At 37.9% G+C, this 18,949-nt stretch overlaps 1 pseudogene; it reads left to right on the forward strand.

Moving 5' to 3' along the window:
* The first annotated feature begins 728 nt into the window (after positions 1-728).
* LOC114820931 (malate synthase, glyoxysomal-like) lies at positions 729-9,485 on the forward strand (annotated as a pseudogene).
* Positions 9,486-18,949: the final 9,464 nt, after the last annotated feature.

Here is an 18,949-nt window from a genome sequence, read left to right on the forward strand (position 1 = left end):
ACACTAATAGCAAACAGGTTTGATTAATGTCAATCACAATATCTCCATTTTGACAAGTAAAAATAAACTTGTTCCACTTGTACTAAATCAATAATTCGAATCAATTAGTCTTCAGAGTGAATTGTACATGCATGTAATGACATGATTGTGGAATTTTTTAAATAGATTTTCAGTTGACAATATCTGTGAGCCAATTGAAATATTATAACTAAATAAGGATATATTTTAGCAATTTGATTGAACAAATTAAAAATTTTAAAACATAGAGTTAATATTAAGATGGTGTGTGCATAGAAACAAAAAAGTGTGCTGAAATTATTTTCCATCGTTAAAGCTGATTAGCTTCAAGCCTTCAATCATAAATCTTCAAACTTCGACAAAAAAAAACATATATCTCCAAATAAAAAAGAATTGCAGAAAATAAAAATGACAATGTGAAAATCAGTATTATTTCCCGTAGCACAGTGGCAAAAGACCCACCAATCCTCAGTATCGTAATTGATTCCATCCCCAAGGCAGGCAGGCACAAACTTTAAAGAAACTACTCCTCCTTATCCTCCTCCTCTTCCAGGCACAACTTGAATCACCACCTGCTCACCTTACGCACGTAATGCCATGCACCGCCCCATTATGATAATGCTGATCCGCTTTTCGATCACGCCTCTATATATCTACACTACTCCCCTTACAACCACATCATAGTTTTTGCTAGCCAAAGAAAAAAAATGATGGGAACTGGCACATGTGGCTACACTGAACAAGCCTCCATGAGGAGCAGTCGTGGTGGCGGAGGATATGATGTTTCTGATCGGGTCGAAATTTGGGGACGGTACGATGGATATAAGATTAGGACCAGGGAAGCAAGTTAATAGGATTATGATCATGAAGAAATCAAGGTAGAGAATTTGAATGTGACTCAACGAGTCTTTGCTGTATTGATGTTTCATATATATACATGTACTGGTGTTGACTACAGAGAATTACAAATGGTATATAAGAAATCATATTGCTACGAATAATTACAAGACTGAAGGAATGAATATTAATGCTGGACTGATTTGGTGCGATTGATATTCGTATTGGCTGATTTATTCTCATCATCCCCTCTCAAGCAAAATGGAACAAAGTGAAGATTGAGCTTACATGGGAAAATCGATCGCGCAAGAGACCTTTGGTGAACACATCTGCAATCTGGTTATGAAAGGATATGTAGCGAGTGATGAGGACGCCTTGAGAGAGGAGTTCACGAACAAAGTAGTAATCAATTTCGATGTGACGAGTGGGAGCTTGAAACACTGGATTAGAAGCCATATGTAATGCATACACGTTATCAACAAAAATGCATGGTGGTGAGTGAATGGGAATGCCTAATTCACGAAAGAGATAGCAAAACCATCGAAGCTCAGCAGCTGTAGTTGCAATGGCTTTCTATTCAGCTTCAGAACTAGAACGAGACACCGTAGATTGGTTCTTGGCAGTCCACATGAGAAGATTAGGCCCAAGAAAAATGCAAGCACCAGTAGTCCATCAATGATCATCAATGGACACCGCCCAGTCAGCATCCGAAAAACCACGAAGAGAGATGTCATGAGAGGAAGGAAAGAGAAGGCCGTGCTCTACAGTGCCTTTGATGTACCGATAAATCTGTTTGATCGCTTAAAGAAGAAATGTCTTGGGATTATGCATATATTGGCAAACCTGATTAATGGCAAATGCAATATCCGGTCGAGACAAGGTCAAATATTGAAGTCTACCAACCATGCTTTTATGTGTTTCGGGATCGGAGATTGGATCACCATCATGAGTTGAAAGAAGAATAGAGGAAAGGAACATAGTAGGACTTGGTTTGCAAAGATCCATTTTGAATTTCTTCAACAAGTCTGATGCATAGCGTGTCTGGGCAAAGGTAAGATAGCTGATTGTTCATGTGACTTCCATTCCAAGAAAAACATTGAGTTCCCCTAACTTGTGGCTAGCAAAGGTAGCACATAATTTGTCAATGAACTAATGGATAGCCATGGAGGTGGAGTCTGTGACAATAAAACCATCGACATACACAAGTGCGTATAAAGAGTATGTGTATGAGTGGTTAATAAACAAAGAGGCATTTGATCTGCTATGGAAAAATCTGTGACCACGCAAGAAGGATTGCAAGCTTTGGAACCAAGCGCAAGGGGCTTGTTTTAAGCCATAAAAAGCCTTATGGAGATGACATACATAATTAGAGCGGCTTAGATCAACAAAGCCATGTGGTTGCTTCATATAGACTTCCTCTTGTAAGATGCCATTTATGAAGGCATTGCTGACATCTAGTTGTTTCAAAGGACAATTCTGGGATACAGCTAAGGCAAGGATAGTACAGATACTACTAGGTTTGACAATGAGGCTGAATGTCTCGTCATAATCAATGCCCTCTTGTTAATTGAATCCCTTAGCGACAAGATGAGCTTTGTGTCCTTCAATAGAGTTATCGGCCTTTCGTTTGACCTGGAAGACCCATTTACATCCCACTATGTTCATGTGTGCTGTAGCGGGAACAAGTGACCAAGTTTGATTTTGGAGAAGAGCATCATATTCTTCTTTCACAGCTTGCTGCCAATGAGGGTATTTAGATGCTTGAGTGTAACTTGAAGGTTCGAATGACCAAGGATCTGAGACAACAGCAGTCAAACCATGGGGAAGTGGATGGCAAGCAGAACCATAAACCAAGTCTTGAGGCTGCAGAATTTTTGATGTTCAGGAGATGTGTAGGGAGAAGCATGAGCGGCAGTGAAGTCTGATCGTATAGGGGATTGCGGAGGCGTGTTGAAGTGGGGTGACATGTTGGGCGCTGGTTCTTGAGAGATTGGTGCCTGAGAAATTGGTGATGTATTTTAAAGGGATGTGGGCTCCAGTATAGGCTGAACTGGTATTGATAAAATTGGTGCATGTAGGCTACTAACTGATGGTTCATGAGTTGGTGCAATTGGCAGCAAGGTAGTCTCCAAGATAGTTGATTTCTTCCGGATTTCTTCCTTGATTTCTTCCTGATCCTAAACTTATTAACCTGCTTCCCTGATCCTAATATTTCATAATATTAGAGCAGATTGTTCCACATGTGAAGCGAAGCGACCACACGCGCTCCACGTCATCCCGTTATGTTGTCCACATGTTAGGCTTCAAAAATCACCATACGTGAAAGCCGTGTTGAGAATGGATCCCATATTGATGGGACTTACATGAGCTTATAAGTAAATTGGGTTACTCCCTATATTGCTAATTGGTTTTATGGTGGAACCTCAACTTTCTTCAATAGAGAGTTTGGTAGGATTCTGACCAAGGATGCTTTGCAGTTTGTGGTGGAGTTGCAGAGGGAGGCTAAGAACCAAATCAAGTATGCGTTGAAGTGTAGGAATGAGGCTCGGAGGAGGTACAATGAGGGAGGGCTTTGCCGGGGTTTGATCCGACTCCCAAGTTCATTAGGGAGGCGAATTAGGTTTGTGCACTGGTACCAGAAGCGTTGAGGGATCGAAATGTGAAGATTACAGGGCTTGTTGAGAGGAAGATGATCATCAATGCTTTCAATTCTGAAGCCAATGCTTTCATGGTCAGTATAGCTTATACATTCAGGCAAACCCAAGGTGCTGGATTCGGACTTTCTTTTATCTCCCTAAAATGAAGAATTCAAGGTAAGTAATTACTAATTATATAACTTATTAATTTGTTCAAACATGTTAAAGATGCTTCGACCAATCGTTTTTGTGCCGGAAGAATATAATTTGTATGCCAAAATTTATGTTATATCATATTAGAATTTCATGTCACGTGACGCAATTTAAACATTGGTGAAGTGAATTCCATATTTTGCTGTGTGTTGGGAAGTAAAAGCAGTTTCTGTAATGAAAATATCACTGTGATGATATCTCAAGCCAGTCCATGTTGCTATGTGAGAAAAGTTAACATATATGGCAATACGTGATTAACATAAATATTTCTCACAATTTTTGTAGATAAGTTTCTCTCCACAATATGGCGTTGCCTAAAACCTCAACTTCTATAAGAAAACTTCATAATGAGAATCGGGGAATTTTTATTTTATTCAAAAGTTGCATGAATATTAGCCGGATTATTTAGTATTGTGACCAAATGATATATTAGTGTGACAGAAGCTGCATAAGTTTTGCAGGGAAGCTAAGATATAGAACTGTGTTTAAGAGGGCAGAGAAGATAGCAGGGATAGAGAGAGGAAGCATCAGAGTAACTGCGCTGATTGAAACACTTCCAGTTGTGTTTCAAATGGATGAGATCCTCTATAAGCTGAGGGACCACTCTGTTTGCTTGAACCGTGGAAGATGGGATTACATTTTCAGCTATGTCAAAACCTTCCAGTCTATTGAAACACTCCGACTGCCTCTTGCCAGACCATGTTCTGGTTGGCATAACTCAACATTTCATGAAGAGTTACTCTGACCTCCTCATCCGGACTTACCAAAGGCACGGCGTGAACGTCATGGGTGGCATGGATATGCTACTCTTCGTCATTATTTGTTAATGTGCCTATAACTATGAGCATTTATGTCACATGTCTAGTTTACAGCTGTTGATGCACAAAATTCGGCGGATCTTGGACCAACGTAAATCCGGCCATGAATCACACAAATGCACAAGAACACAAAGATGTGTCGTGGTTCACCTCAAGTTGAGCTACGTCCACACTGATGTCGTTAAATGTTGATGAAGGTTACAGTATGCATGGAGGCTAGAGAGACTTAGTATTTGCTCTATGTGCCTCTCTGTATGTTTTCTCCTCTCGTTTCCCTTTGTGAAAGTGAGGATGATCCCTTTTATAGAGTAAGGGTTTCCTCCTCTTACATAAATCATGGGCTCAATAATGAAGCCCAAATATCGAGGCCCAATATATGGTACAACAGGAGTCCCCCAAGTCTTCAGTCAAAAGAGTCTTTTGACTGGAGACTTCAAATCCAATCCATGTACAGGCCGAAGTGAGTAAATATCGTCCAGAACTGGTACTCGACATGAGACAGTGCTTAACGTCAAGCAATAATCAGCTAGAGGTAGTACACATTACGAGGCTGCTCGGTTAAAGACGATGCTGTCGGCGAGGCGGTTGCTCGACTGGAGGTGTTGCTCGTTGTGAGGCAGCTCTGCTTGTGGTGTTCCTCGTTGCGAGTATGCACTCGACGTCAACGTGCGCTCATTATGAGTTGATTCTTGACATGACTCGGGTTCATTTGTCAGGTTCGCATATTGGATCTATATGTTGAATCCGCAGATCGGGTCTTTGAGTCGAGGCCATACGTAGGGTCATCAAGTCGGGTCCGTGAGTAAAGGTTCGAGCTCAAGGGTGTCCAGGCACATAGGTGTCTAAATAAGCGAGTGTCCGAGCAAGTGGGTGTCTAGTCAGACAAGAGATCACCGTTCGAACTAAATCTTTGTCACCATGAGCATGTGGCTTAGTGATCCATAACTTCATCCGTAACAATGTTGATTAACAAAGTCTGTGCCATGAACCACCAAAGTTATGTCACCCTAACATTCAAATAATAAAAGGTGTAATTTGGTCAGACTTGCCACATGTTATGGAAAATAGTCCTGTGATAAACCATTAATAATAATGTAAAACATATTATTATAACATGTCACCCTGTTCATTTAGGCAGCAATGCAATTTATATAACGATAAAATAATGATAGCAGTAATGATGTGTATGAATCGTGACCCGGCATAATAAGTGATGTAGTGGGTGTACATCTAGTAAATTATCATTGCAATAATACAATAATACTCAAAATGATGTAAGTGGGTGTACGAATTAAAGAGGGTTTTTAGGTGAATGTGATCAGCCTTCCCATGTGTCTAATGGATTAAAATAATAAAATATGTGTGATGATGTTTTTTGTCAACATAATATTAAAATAATGAACAATGAGCTGTAAAGGAATATAAAAATGCTCTTATCTTCCTCGTGTGTTTTTTTCAAACAGTGGGATAGTGGGTACATATTATACTCACGTATGATTAAAGTTTCATCCTAACATTTAAATAATGAATAAAGTATTTAGGAATGATTAAAGTTATGTTTATTTTAAAAGAAAGTGGCCGACAATATCAAACAGTAATAATACTTAAGTTATGATAGAATGACTAAAGATACAATAATAAAATATTAAATAATAATAATAATTGTAAGCTTGAAGATTGTAGACAAGTAAACATTGTAAAGCAAACCAAACCAACGGGGACACACTATATAAGTGTGAAAGAAATGATGTGGTCTCATTTTAAAGAATATGCATACTGTAAAGCGTCCACCAACACAAAATAATAATAAACTAGTTAATGAGTTTGAAGAAAACTTATCTTCTTCGTTGCTTTTCCTGTACAGTGTGGATCCAGTTTGTGAATGTGATGACTCCAGCGCTGGAGAAGGCGAGGTAGGAGTAAGGTGATTTGTCCATGACAAGGCGGGCAAGTGAAACGGGATTCTTAACCGTGGTTCATCCCGAAGCGGCACCGCATCGTCTTTTGGGTCCATCCATGATGCTGGCTTCCATCTCAACTGTCCATTTCGCAGTGAGAGCTGATCCACGGCTAGAGTTGAAGAAATGATCGGTTTTCAATTCCCTAACGACAAGCTCGACAACATCAATGGCAGCTATATCAGAGCAGAGAGCAGAGATGCCGAGATTAAGGCAGCGGGTGAGGAGTTGTTTGGCCTGCTCTTGACGCTCCACGGCGGCGCAGGTTCCCAGTCATTGAGATTAGCAGTGACGACGTCCGTGTGACAGCCAACGAATGACAAGATCTTCCCAGGAACAGTTCTCAGGTACTCCACAATAACGTTGCCTTCGCTGGGGGAGTAGGTCACGTGTTTAATCACCAAAGGCCCACCGCCTGTGGTGGTGTTATGGGGAAGCAGGGAATCGATGACGTGCTTGACGACTAGGTCCTCTTGAGGGATCAGCTCGGGTGGGTTGTTTTGGAGATACTTGGACTCCCCAATAAGCTTGGAGAAAAGAGATACGAATGACTCCTTGTCCAGGTCGCCTACTATTTTCTTCATGTCGGTAGAGGACGCCATGGCTGCCTTTTCCCTTCTTGGATATGATATCTTCGAAAGCTCCGCCACACTTTAGTTTATCGGATCTGAGGTTTCCCATCATCCCATTCGGTTTCTGCTCCACCTTTTTCTCTATTCAAGGCTTTTACCACAGAACACAAACATGCATGGAGATGTGACATGCAGAACTCGGAGGTGGATAAACTTGATGGAATCTGTGATTCGAAAGCTGAAAGAAGACTGAATGACGCATTGGTCTCGGATCTGAGATGAGGAGGATAGGGATGAAGGTAGAAATGCTATGTGTATGATGAAATAAAGGCTGAGAGGGTTTGCGTGTCGGCGCTAGGGTTTCTCGGGTAATGGTGGACAAAGAGATTGAGAGAGAGAGAGGAATGTGCGAAGGTTTTCTGGAAAAGCCCAAAGAGTGAGGTTTTTGGGTTCTTGGGTTGTGTCGATTCACGGTGGATATTGTGGTGAGGTTTCATAGTGGTGAGATGAAAAAATGAAAGAGAACCGACATAGCTTTTCGTGTCGTTTCCCACAGACGGCGCCAAATGTTGATGCACAAAATCCGGCGGATCTTAGACCAATGTAAATCCGACCGTGAATCATACAAACGCACAAGAACATAAACATATATCGTGGTTCACCTCAAGTTAGGCTATGTTCACATTGATGTCGTTAAGTGTTGATGAAGGTTACATTATGCATGGAGGCTAAAGAGGCTTAGTATTTGCTCTCCGTGCCTCTCTATATGTTTTCTCCTCTCGTTTCCCTTTGTGAAGGTGGGGAGGATCCATTTTATAGAGTAAGGGTTTCCTCCTCTTACATAAATCATGAGCTCAATAATGAAGCCTAAATATCGAGGCCCAATATATGGTATAACAGCAGCCATATACAAATATTGTGCACCACATACACGCATATTGGACGAAGTTCTTTGTTCATTGCTATCTTTATGACAAACTAGGTGTCTGATTAATATGCGTATTGTAGGATTCTTATGGGAAATCTGTTCGAAAATATGTACAAACAGTGGTTATAAATTTTGAAGGGAAATGTTCTAATCTACCACTGTTACTGTTCAATTAGAGTGTTCTCCGATTAACAGCAATAGATTAGAGCGTTCCCCAATTTTTAAACAAACATAGAACTACATGGAAGCTAAACAGACAAAAAAGTGCACAAAACATGTTATTAATACGACTTATTTGCCCATTTGGTGTCTCCCCGTTTCAACTTTCGAAGTAAACGTTCATAACCAATGATATAGGTAGTTCATCAAAGTACTACGGCTATCGTTTGTCAAAAAAAAAATGATCGATCTCAAGCAAAAAGTCTTATCAGAGCCTTCGCCTTTATTAATTAAACCTAACTCCAAAACTCATTAAAAATTGTTACAAGCAGGGATTTGAATTTGGGTGTAAAGAAATGGATCATACTGCCATGACTAACGCCTAACCCATCTCAGGACAAACTTGGTTTCTAGTAAGATATTCGAACTTGTGTGTAAAGAGATGCGCTAACACCTAACCACATGAAACTTCTTTTTTCACACAAGCGATTCTCATTAAAACTACATGGGCGCGGGTTTTGTTTGGGAGAGCACCTCGACTTTAACCAACGTAAATACGTCAACATCTACATATCCCAAACTTCATGAAGAAAATTGGGATTTTTCTTGCATATTCATGTAAAACATGGGTATAAATGACTTGAGAGATTGAGAACTTGTTAATTAGAGATGATAAATATGAAATGAATTTCATTCTCCAATTTTTGAATTGAGCAGGTAGCTCAGATTCCAATCAGAGATGATCCAAAAGCAAATGAAGCAGCATTGGAGAGGTAAAAGCAGGACATGATGGAACATGGGCAGCTCACCCAGGGCTAATCCCAGCCTGCATGGATATCTTCACAAACAACATGCCACCCTCTAATCAAATCAATCAATGAGAAGAGAAGATGCATCCACCATATTAGAATAATACCTCCTTTATAGGCCTCGGTGTGTCTGAACCCTAGCAGGTCTTCGGCTCAACACCCGGGTAGGGATCCAGTACGCGACAACATGGCTCACTGGGACGGGCTCAATGCCACTCTACAACCTCATGGAGGATGCAGCCACGGCGAAAATAAGCTGGGTGCAGAACTGGCAGTGGATCAAGTATGGGGTGGAGTCGGACAGAGACAGGCTCGGAGTGAGGGTTGAGAATAAGCTGTTTGGAAGAGATGGTGGAGGAAGAAATGGAGAGGATTGGGATAGAGGTTAGGAAGGAGAAGTTTAAGAAGGGAATGTATAATGAGGCTTGCAGGATTTTCACCAGGCAATGCACTGCTCAAACACTTGATGATTTTCTCACTCTGGATTCTTACAATCGCATTGTACTACACTACCTAAAGGGATTAACGAGGCTCTGATTACATTCACATCTTCATCATCTACTTTTATATGTTTACTAGGCCAAATTAATAAAAATTGTTCTCCAATAACTGGAATTGATCATTTTATCGATTTATGATGAGTGACTTAATGGACCATTGGAACTGTGTTATTAATGGGAAATCATTGGAAGTACAAGATCTAATATATCTGTGTTGACTTCATGCAACCCAAAAGTACTTCTGTGAAAATGGATGAGTAATTTTTTCGGAGTGACTATCCACTGCAAGAAAACATGGATTAGGTGATGACATTTTATGTGACGCCTATAAATTCATCACATTTTAGTATAATAGGTGAGGAATTTAAAAAAAGCGTCACATACATACTATTGTGGGATCCAAAACAATTTTGGAATGTTGTTCATCACATAGCAAGCCTAAATTCCTCACAAGTTTTTTGGCGCCAAATTTTGCTGCCCAATTGTTTTCACTGGGTGACGAAAAGATTGGATTCTTCACATAACCTAAGATTAGGTGACCTAGGTATGTAAGAAAAGTCAATTCATCACCATTTGTTTTACTAAAGGCAGAGGGAAAAAATTAAAAAAAAAAACATAAAAACAAAGCCCCAATTAGAACTCATCTATTCTACTTTCACCCCACTTCGTCTCTTAGTCTCTCAACTTTGCCAATGACGGATTGTTGGTGGCCGTGACTGCATCGCACTTTTGTCTTCCTCAAAACTCAACTGCTTGCTCTCGTACTCTATTCTCTTTGATTTAAGAAGACCTAGTTTCTCAGCTATCATTTCTCCTAATTTCTTCTCAAAAGGTACTCAAATCTCTCTCTGTCTCTTGAAATTACTGCACTTTTCTTGATTTCTCTCTTGTAAATTTGTCTCAACTGTGAAAATTTGAAATTTTGCTTAAATGGGTCTATGTTATTCACTGTTTTCCCAGATGGGTCTCTCTTGTTTTCTCCTACATTTGATAATTTAGCTCTTGTTCTTGTGTTTATGTGTTTGTGTTTGTGGAATTACTTTCATGCTTAGGATGGCCTTTGCCAGATGGTATTAAGGATGAATCAATCAAAGCGGGTTTTATGATATAGGGTCATATATTTAGTAGTTCTTGAATCGATTTTCCTTTTAGTTAAGTTGATAATGATACTCTATCTATTTTTACGAGTTATGATGAACAAATTTTTGAAATATCTGCACAACGCAAGTTTATTTTTTAAGAAGTACTATATATAAGTCCTTACTTGATATTAGGTGCATTGTCTTAGAGGTTTTTTTTTTTTTTTTTCTTTTTTTTTTTGCATTGTTATGGAGTAGGTTTTTTCGCTTAGTGTGGGATGGACCAGAATCTTCTTATTCAAGTGCTATTTAAGTAAGAGGGATTGACCAGTTGATGATCTTTGTTGGGAAAGAGTTTGATGGTATGTTCTTGAAATGTAAAATGATATTTATGAGAGCATTTCGCACATGGAGCATGATTTCTGTCGGCTAATTAGCACTATTAGACGATATGGGGTGACTAATGTTGCCATATTTTATGTTTCCCCTTTCCATGAGATTCTCTATTAAGTCTAATCCCTTAATTTAAGAAAGATTGACATCTAGATGACTTGTTGATAGTTGTGTGCTAGCTACTTGCTAAACTCCCTTAATTTAAAGAGTGACATCTTTAGGGTTTACTGGGTTAGTAGGATTTGCCAAGGTAGGGTTGCTTGTAACCTTCTACCTCATTATATATCCCCCTTTGTACATTCAATCAATCTATGAAAAATACATTCAAACAAACTTAAAATGTCCACAAGTACACATTTGTCTTTTAAAGTTAATATGGGGATGAGAGTGGAGTATTTTTCAAGTAGAACTTATAGAATCTGTAAGAGCATTATGTGAAAACACAATTATCATCAGTTTATAGAAATGCAGGGAAACACTTGTTTAGTTTCTTTTGTGTCTTGCAAAAAATTTGAAATATCTTGTTTCATTGTTCCAAGAATGGTTACTTTCTTCTTTAGCTCTTGTTCTTGTGTTTATGTGTCTGTGTTTGTGGAATTGCTTTCATGCTTGGGATGACCTCTGTATTTGTTTATTTCATCTATCAATGTTTATTGAATTATTGCCATGGGATTTGAAAAGACTTTGATTGTGCTTTGTGTTTTTAATCTTCAAGAAGTGTTAGATTTGTTACTTAATAATGGGTTCAATGTGGCACCAAGCGGATATGGTTCCTTGTGAGCAACTTACATTAAGCAGGTTCACTGTCGCATGGTGTTCAATAATACAATTCCATGTGTAAATGGCAGTAAACCCGTTCCATTTAAGTCTTTCTCCATGTTTAGGGAAAAGGTTTGGTAGATGCATTTTCTTTATCTCATGATTTGGAGGATCACATATTTTGGAGAGGATATTAAACTACTTGTTCATAGTATATATTTTTCTTAGTTTAGAGAAACATGACATGTTTTGCTAATGTTTTTAAACGATTTTTCTGTTGTAAATATACCAAACACTTTCTAAAAAAGCTGTTAAGCATAACACCTTGTGCAGAGTCCCCAATTTTAGGCTACATATATGAGAGAATATAACGTAGAAGTTTTGGAATTTCTCAACATTTTGTTTTATATTAAATGATCAAATGCATGTCTGCAAGACATTGCTATCAAATATGTTGTTAATTAGTTTCCCATGATAATAGACTAACTTATTTGTCCTCGTGTACAGGGTGAAGATGAAGAGTTAAAGATCAACTGGAGAAGAATGGGTACAACCAGCTTGTTCAGATTTGGGTTTGTCGGCCCTGTTGGCCACCTCTGGTAAGGAATTTTTTTTTGGTGGAATAGATCATTATGAGTATGTGCAAAGAAACCCAACAGTAGAAATCTCACTCGTGTTATTGGGGTAGAAGATTTTTCTATTTTTGTTGTTTAATTAAATTTTAGGATGATGCCATCGACATAGCCCATAAGATCACAACTAGAATATGGGCTAACCACAGCAGATAGTTAGTCCTATCTAGTTTGATGTTCACAATAGTAATCATGTAGGAAGACATATTTGCAATAGGGACTGCAAGTGGGGGGTTAATCTGGGACATGATGGGTAGAAAAAAAAATTATCTTCTGTCGTTGGACTTATAGGGCTCTAAATACCATAAAGAACTAGAGAATCACAGAAGATTATAAAAGTAGAAACTCGTAGGAAACTAAAAACAATGAACAAGGTTTTCCTCAATGGTTTTGCATACCCTTAATAATGTAGTGTGCCATGTATTTATAATTCAATACATATTACATCAGGGTTTTGAAAATCCTATTTACAAGCTACAATTCAAAATTCAAAATCACCACCAGATTAAACGGTGGAAGCTAATCACAATAATCTTTGAAAAACAAATATTCAAAAATATAAAATCTATCCAACATAGAACTATTGACCGAGAACAACTTAAGAGTTTCTTTTGGATGAGGAGTCAGGACTTAGTCTTACAGTTGATATATATTTCTAAATTAGGGTTTACAATGTGGGTGTGAATACTTAAATGACATGCTTTTTTTAGAAAAAAAAATTGTAGTTAGATGGGTGCGAATGCTTAATGGTCTGCTTTCCTTGTTTTAGCATCTTCCTAATCTTGAATTTCCAGTTATATGAAATTCATCTTTGCTATATTGTATGCCTATCTTTGCTTTCTTTGTTTTATTGACATTCATCTTTGCTATATTATATGCCTATCTTAACAAATTTTTTAAAATTTTTATGGCAACCCATTAGAATATATCAAAGTTTGCGCCCAATACTAGTATTGAAGTGATATGAAGTTATGGATAGACAATGGATTCGTTGTCGGAATCGCCTTAGTTCCGAGTATAGAGAAGGAGTCCAATCATTCATTGACACTGCTTGTCACCATGTGAACCAGAATAATCAGATATTATGTCCTTGTAGAGTTTGTCATAACAGATTTTTTCACCCAGTTGAAGATGTTCATCTCCATTTATTGAATTTTGGTATAGATATGAATTATGATGTATGGATAAATCATGGTGAGCATATTAATCAAGTGCAAAAAGAGTCTTCAATGTCTACGAACAATGAGTCGATCAATAATTCTAATGTCAACATGTTTAATATGATGGATCATGCATTTGGAAGAATGCATCATGATGATGATGATGATGATGATGATGATCAAGATACAATAGGGGTCCAAGATACCATGCGGGGCGGAGATATGACCAATGCTCTTAGGGTAGATGTTGATTCTTATGATATGTTGCTTCGTAAAGCTCAAAATGAACTATACCCTGGATGCAATCAATATACAGTTTTGTTTTATGTTGTGGAGTTAATTCACAACAAAGTTGATAATCACCTGACAAACAAGGTCATTGATATGATGCTAGCAATGATGAAGAAGATGTGTCCCAAACCAAACAGTGTTCTCGAATCATTCTGTGAGTGCAAGAAGATATTGAAAGGTCTTGGATTAGGGTGTGAGAATATACGTGTTTGCTATTATGATTGTATCTTGTTCTATAAAGAACATGAAAAGAAAGATAGATGTCCAGTTTGTAATGAGCCAAAGTATAAAGATAGTCATTATGAGCAAAGAAAAAAGGTTCCAAGAAAAGTGTTACGATATTTTCCACTTAAACCCAGGCTACCAAGGTTGTTCATGTCGAGATATACGAGTGAAGATATGAGGTGGCATAAGAAAAAAAGAGTTAATGATCTGAACACAATGAGACATCCAGTAGACTCTATCACATGGAAAGAATTTGACCAAATGTACCCTGATTTTATTCAAGACCCAAGAAATGTCAGATTGGGCCTTGCAGGTGACGGGTTTACTCTATTTTCAAATATAAGTAAGCCGTACAATATGTGGCCAGTTGTTATATTTCCATATAATTTGCCCCCTTGGAAATGCATGAAAAAACCATTCTCTTTTTTAACCTTGTTAATTCCTGGGCCAAAAGCACCTATAAATGAGATTGATGTGTATTTACGCCCATTAGTTGATGAGCTTAGCAAATTGTGGGAAAATGGCTTTCAAACTCATGATAAGATGACTGGGAGTACATTTAATTTGCGTGGAACTGTTATGTGGACGATTAATGATTTTCCCGCTTATAGAAATTTATCAAGTTGGAGCACTCACAATAAATTGGCATGTCCAGTGTGCAATGAGGATGGATCGTAACCAAGTTGAGAAGTAAGTATTGTCATATTGGACATTGTCACTATTTACCTATGAATCATTCATGGCGCAAAAATACTCAACTATTTAATGGTCGTCGAGAGATGAGACATCGTCCACGAGAATTCTCAGGCAATGATATACTTGATCAATTTAATTACCTTGTACCCCATAAGTTTGGTAAACATGATAGCAATAAAGATAGGAAGAGGAAACGGAATGTTGAAGAATTAAATTGGACAAGGAAGAGTATTTTTTTCGAGTTGGAATACTGGTCCAAATTAAAGATTAGGCATAATCTTGACGTTATGCATATTGAGAAGAATATATTTGATTATTTGATCGGGACATTGCTGAATACGGGGAAGTCAAAGGATACCCTCAAGGCGAGGATGGATTTACAAGACATGAATATTAGGGAAAGTTTGCATTTGAAACTAAATGCACGTAACATATTGGATAAGCACTTGGCTCAATATGTATTCAAGTCATCTGAGCGTAACTAGTTGGAATCAATTAAATTTTCAGGTGGTTATGCAGCAAATATATCCCATAAAGTGAGTGTGGATGAAGGGAATGTGTTATGTTTGAAGAGCCATGATTGTCATATGTTGATGCAACGTGTACTTCCAGTGAGAGTTAGAAAACATTTGAAAAAGCAGATATATGGCCCACTTGTTGAGCTGTCAAGTTTCTTCCAACAAATATGTGCAAAGACACTAATTGTTTCTGATCTTGATAAGTTGGAAGAAGACATTATCCTCATATTGTGCAAACTAGAGAAAATATTCCCACCTACATTCTTTGTTCCCATGGTTCACTTAACAGTGCACTTACCACGTGAAGCAAAATTGGCAGGACCAGTCGGATACCGGTGGATGTATCTTGTAGAAAGGTAAAATGCTATCAGGTTTACTTTAATTGCATTAAGTGTGTCTTTCTACATACTGATAATTGTTCATTTACTAGATTGTTTGGCTCGTACAAGAAATCTATACGTAACAAAGCTCGCCCTGAAGGCTCTATTGTGGAAGCACACTTGGCATACGAGTCCTTAACTTTTTGCTCAATGTATTTGTGTGATGTTGAGACTCCATTCACTTGACCAGAACGAAACGATGACGGTGGTGATCCCAATGTGTTGCTCTCAGTGTTTGCATAAAAAGCACGTCCATTTGGAGCTCATGTATTGGTTGAGCTTTCGAGGGAAGATATAGAAGTGGTATATTGGTATATCTTAGGCAATTGTGAAGAAATAGAAGACTTCAAAAGGTATGTAATAGTAATGGTTTTACATATATTGAAATTGTGGAAATTTTAAGTTTGTTTGAATGTATTTTTCATAGATTGATTGAATGTACAAGGGGGGATATTTAATGAGGTATAAGGTTACAAGCAACCCTACCTTGGCAAATCCTACTAACCCGATAAACCCTAAAGTTGTCACTCTTTAACTTAAGGGAATGCAGCAAGTAGCTAGCACACAACTATTAACAAGTCATCTAGATGTCAATCTTCCTCACATTAAGGGATTAGACTTAATAGAAAATCCCATAGAAAGATGGAACATAAAATCTGGCAGCATCAGTCACCCCATATCTCTAATATCCATATGTAGCATCAGTCACCCCATATCGTCTAATAGAAATATTTATAATTCTACAACTTTAACTTATATTTTTTTTTTATGTATGCAGTGAGGATATCCAGATTTTGGAAAGAGAAAATCATGTCAATGTACAACTGAGACATAAATAGTTGTTTCCTGAATGGTTTAGGTAGCGGACCACGTCATTGTATTATCAAGAACCTAGATTGGTGAGTGAAAAAAAATTGTTCATTAGCCCAAGGTCCGGATCGGCGTACTGTCCAATACACGGGTTGTATTGTGAACGACATTCGCTATTTGGTCGCACAAGTTTATCAAAATCGTACAAGGCAGAACAGTGGGGTAATGATGCCAGGGTCGCACAATGGTGAACATGTAACTTTTATGGCAGATTAATTAATGTCATTACAGTACAATTTATAAGAGGTTATAAGGTGATTCTTTTCAAATATCAATGGTACAATACAGATACCAGAGGAAAAAGATTTATTCGGGATTATCATCTTACATCAGTCAATGTAAATAATCGGTGGTACGATAGTGATCCATATGTGCTAGCTAGACAAGCACATCAAGTATTTTACATTGATGACTTAAAGTTGGGTCATCCTTGGAAAGTTGTACAAAAGATTCAACATAGGCACGTTTGGGATGTCCCTGAGAAAGATGATGATAGTGTGGACCATGATAATGATGAAGACGATGATGATTATGTAGATGAAAATGAAATTTTCATGAGACCAATCCTGAACGAGGATGATGAAGTTAATATTGAATTATCTAGAAATGATGTTGATTCTGAATCTTTTGATGCTAATTACAAAGAGGTGCGAAGAATGTTAGGGCTAGAGAATGAGGGGGAAGGGGAGGAGGAGGTGGAGGATGAGGAGGATAAAGAGGAGAAGGAGACGAAGGAAAGGGTTGCAACTTGTGACACAGATAGTGATTGATGATTATGGTGAGATCTGTACATTATAAATCAATATTTATATTCTCCAATAATCTATTTTCTTATATATTTACTAATAGTCATATTATTTATAAAAAATTAATGTTTATTATTATATGGTTATAATGATTTATCTATAATGTTAGTCTGTTACATTTTTTTTTTAATTTATTAGATGACAACTCCTACTCAACCAAGAAAGAGGGTGAAACGGGTGAGGGATGCCCCACCTTCGCCTCCCCCACCACCACCTCCTCCGCCACTACCACCTCCGCCACCACCTGCTTCTTCACCGGAAGAGCCAGCAGACATGAACTTAGATATTTCAGAAAGGCTACTTACAATTCTTTCAACATTTTTATTTAGGAGTTGATCTTTTAATGATGTTTTAAACAAGTTATAAAATTAATCAAACGCATATATTCTTTTTTAATTTTTAGAGACAGATTTTAACTTTAATGCCAAAAAGATGACATGTGGAAAGTCATGTGGGAAAGGCCTCCACGATATTTTGGAGGCAAATAATGGGAAGAAGATGCCAGTCATATTTGGTTTCAAACTTCAAGTTCCAAGTGATTTGGTAGTATCAAGTTTTTTCTCTACCCAGATAGGGAATATTGTTTGGACTCACTCGCCAGTTTGCTATAAGAAATGGATGAAGGTCCCATCTTCAGAAAAGAGGACACTGCGGAATAAGTTGCTTGTGAGTTTATTTTAATTTAGTTTATTCATAATAATTTCAACTACTCACTTTTATATATTTATGCTTGATAATATATGTATTATTTGTGGTGGACTTATCTCATCCAAAGATAATTGAATATGTTGATAAGAAGATGGCGAAGTTGTACTCTGTGTTTAGGCACCGGTTGTATAAGTACTACTTGTCATGTGGAACACCTGCAAGAGGACGAGCTAATCTGCCAAATGATCGGATATGGCATGGGAGACCTAAGAGTCACTGGGACTGGCTATGCGATAATGTTTACACTACTACCCACTTTTTGGTATGCATTCTATACATCATTTTCTAATATATGTCCAAGTTTGATGCCAACTTTTTCTTATATTGTTAAACAACAATTTTTTTATCACAAGTTGATTTTGTAATAAATGGAATGAGCATAGAACAATGCTTTTTTTTTAAATACATTAAAAGTTAATATATAAGCATATGTTAACTTTTACATGTATTTGTTGGTATTAATATATATAAGCTTATGACAAATAATCGAATGCAGGGCTTGTGATAAATAAGCTATTCTTCTTCACTGGTGAGCTTGTAATATATACATATACATACATACATATATATATATATATATAATGAAGAGCTTGTACATGTATGTTATTGTAACATTCCACATCACCCAGAGAAGTGGATCATGTAAGCCTTATATGTATATTCCTATCTCTACCTAGCACGAGGCCTTTTGAGAGCTCACTGGCTTCAGATTCAATAGGAACTCCAAAGTTAAGCAACATTGCGTGAGAGCAATCCCATGATGGGTAACCCACTGGGAAGTTCTCGTGTGAGTTCCCGAAAACAAAATCGTGAGGGCGTGGTCGGGGCCCAAAGCGGACAATATCGTGTTACGGCGGAGTCGAGCTAGGGATGTGGTGGGGGTTTGGGCTGGGATGTGACAATTTGGTATCAGAGCCAATCCTTGGCCGGAAGTGTGCTGACAAGGACGTTGGGCCCATAAGAGGGGTGGATTGTAACATCCCA

This window comes from Malus domestica, chromosome 14 (assembly GCF_042453785.1).
Source record: "Malus domestica chromosome 14, GDT2T_hap1".
Lineage (NCBI taxonomy): Eukaryota > Viridiplantae > Streptophyta > Magnoliopsida > Rosales > Rosaceae > Malus > Malus domestica.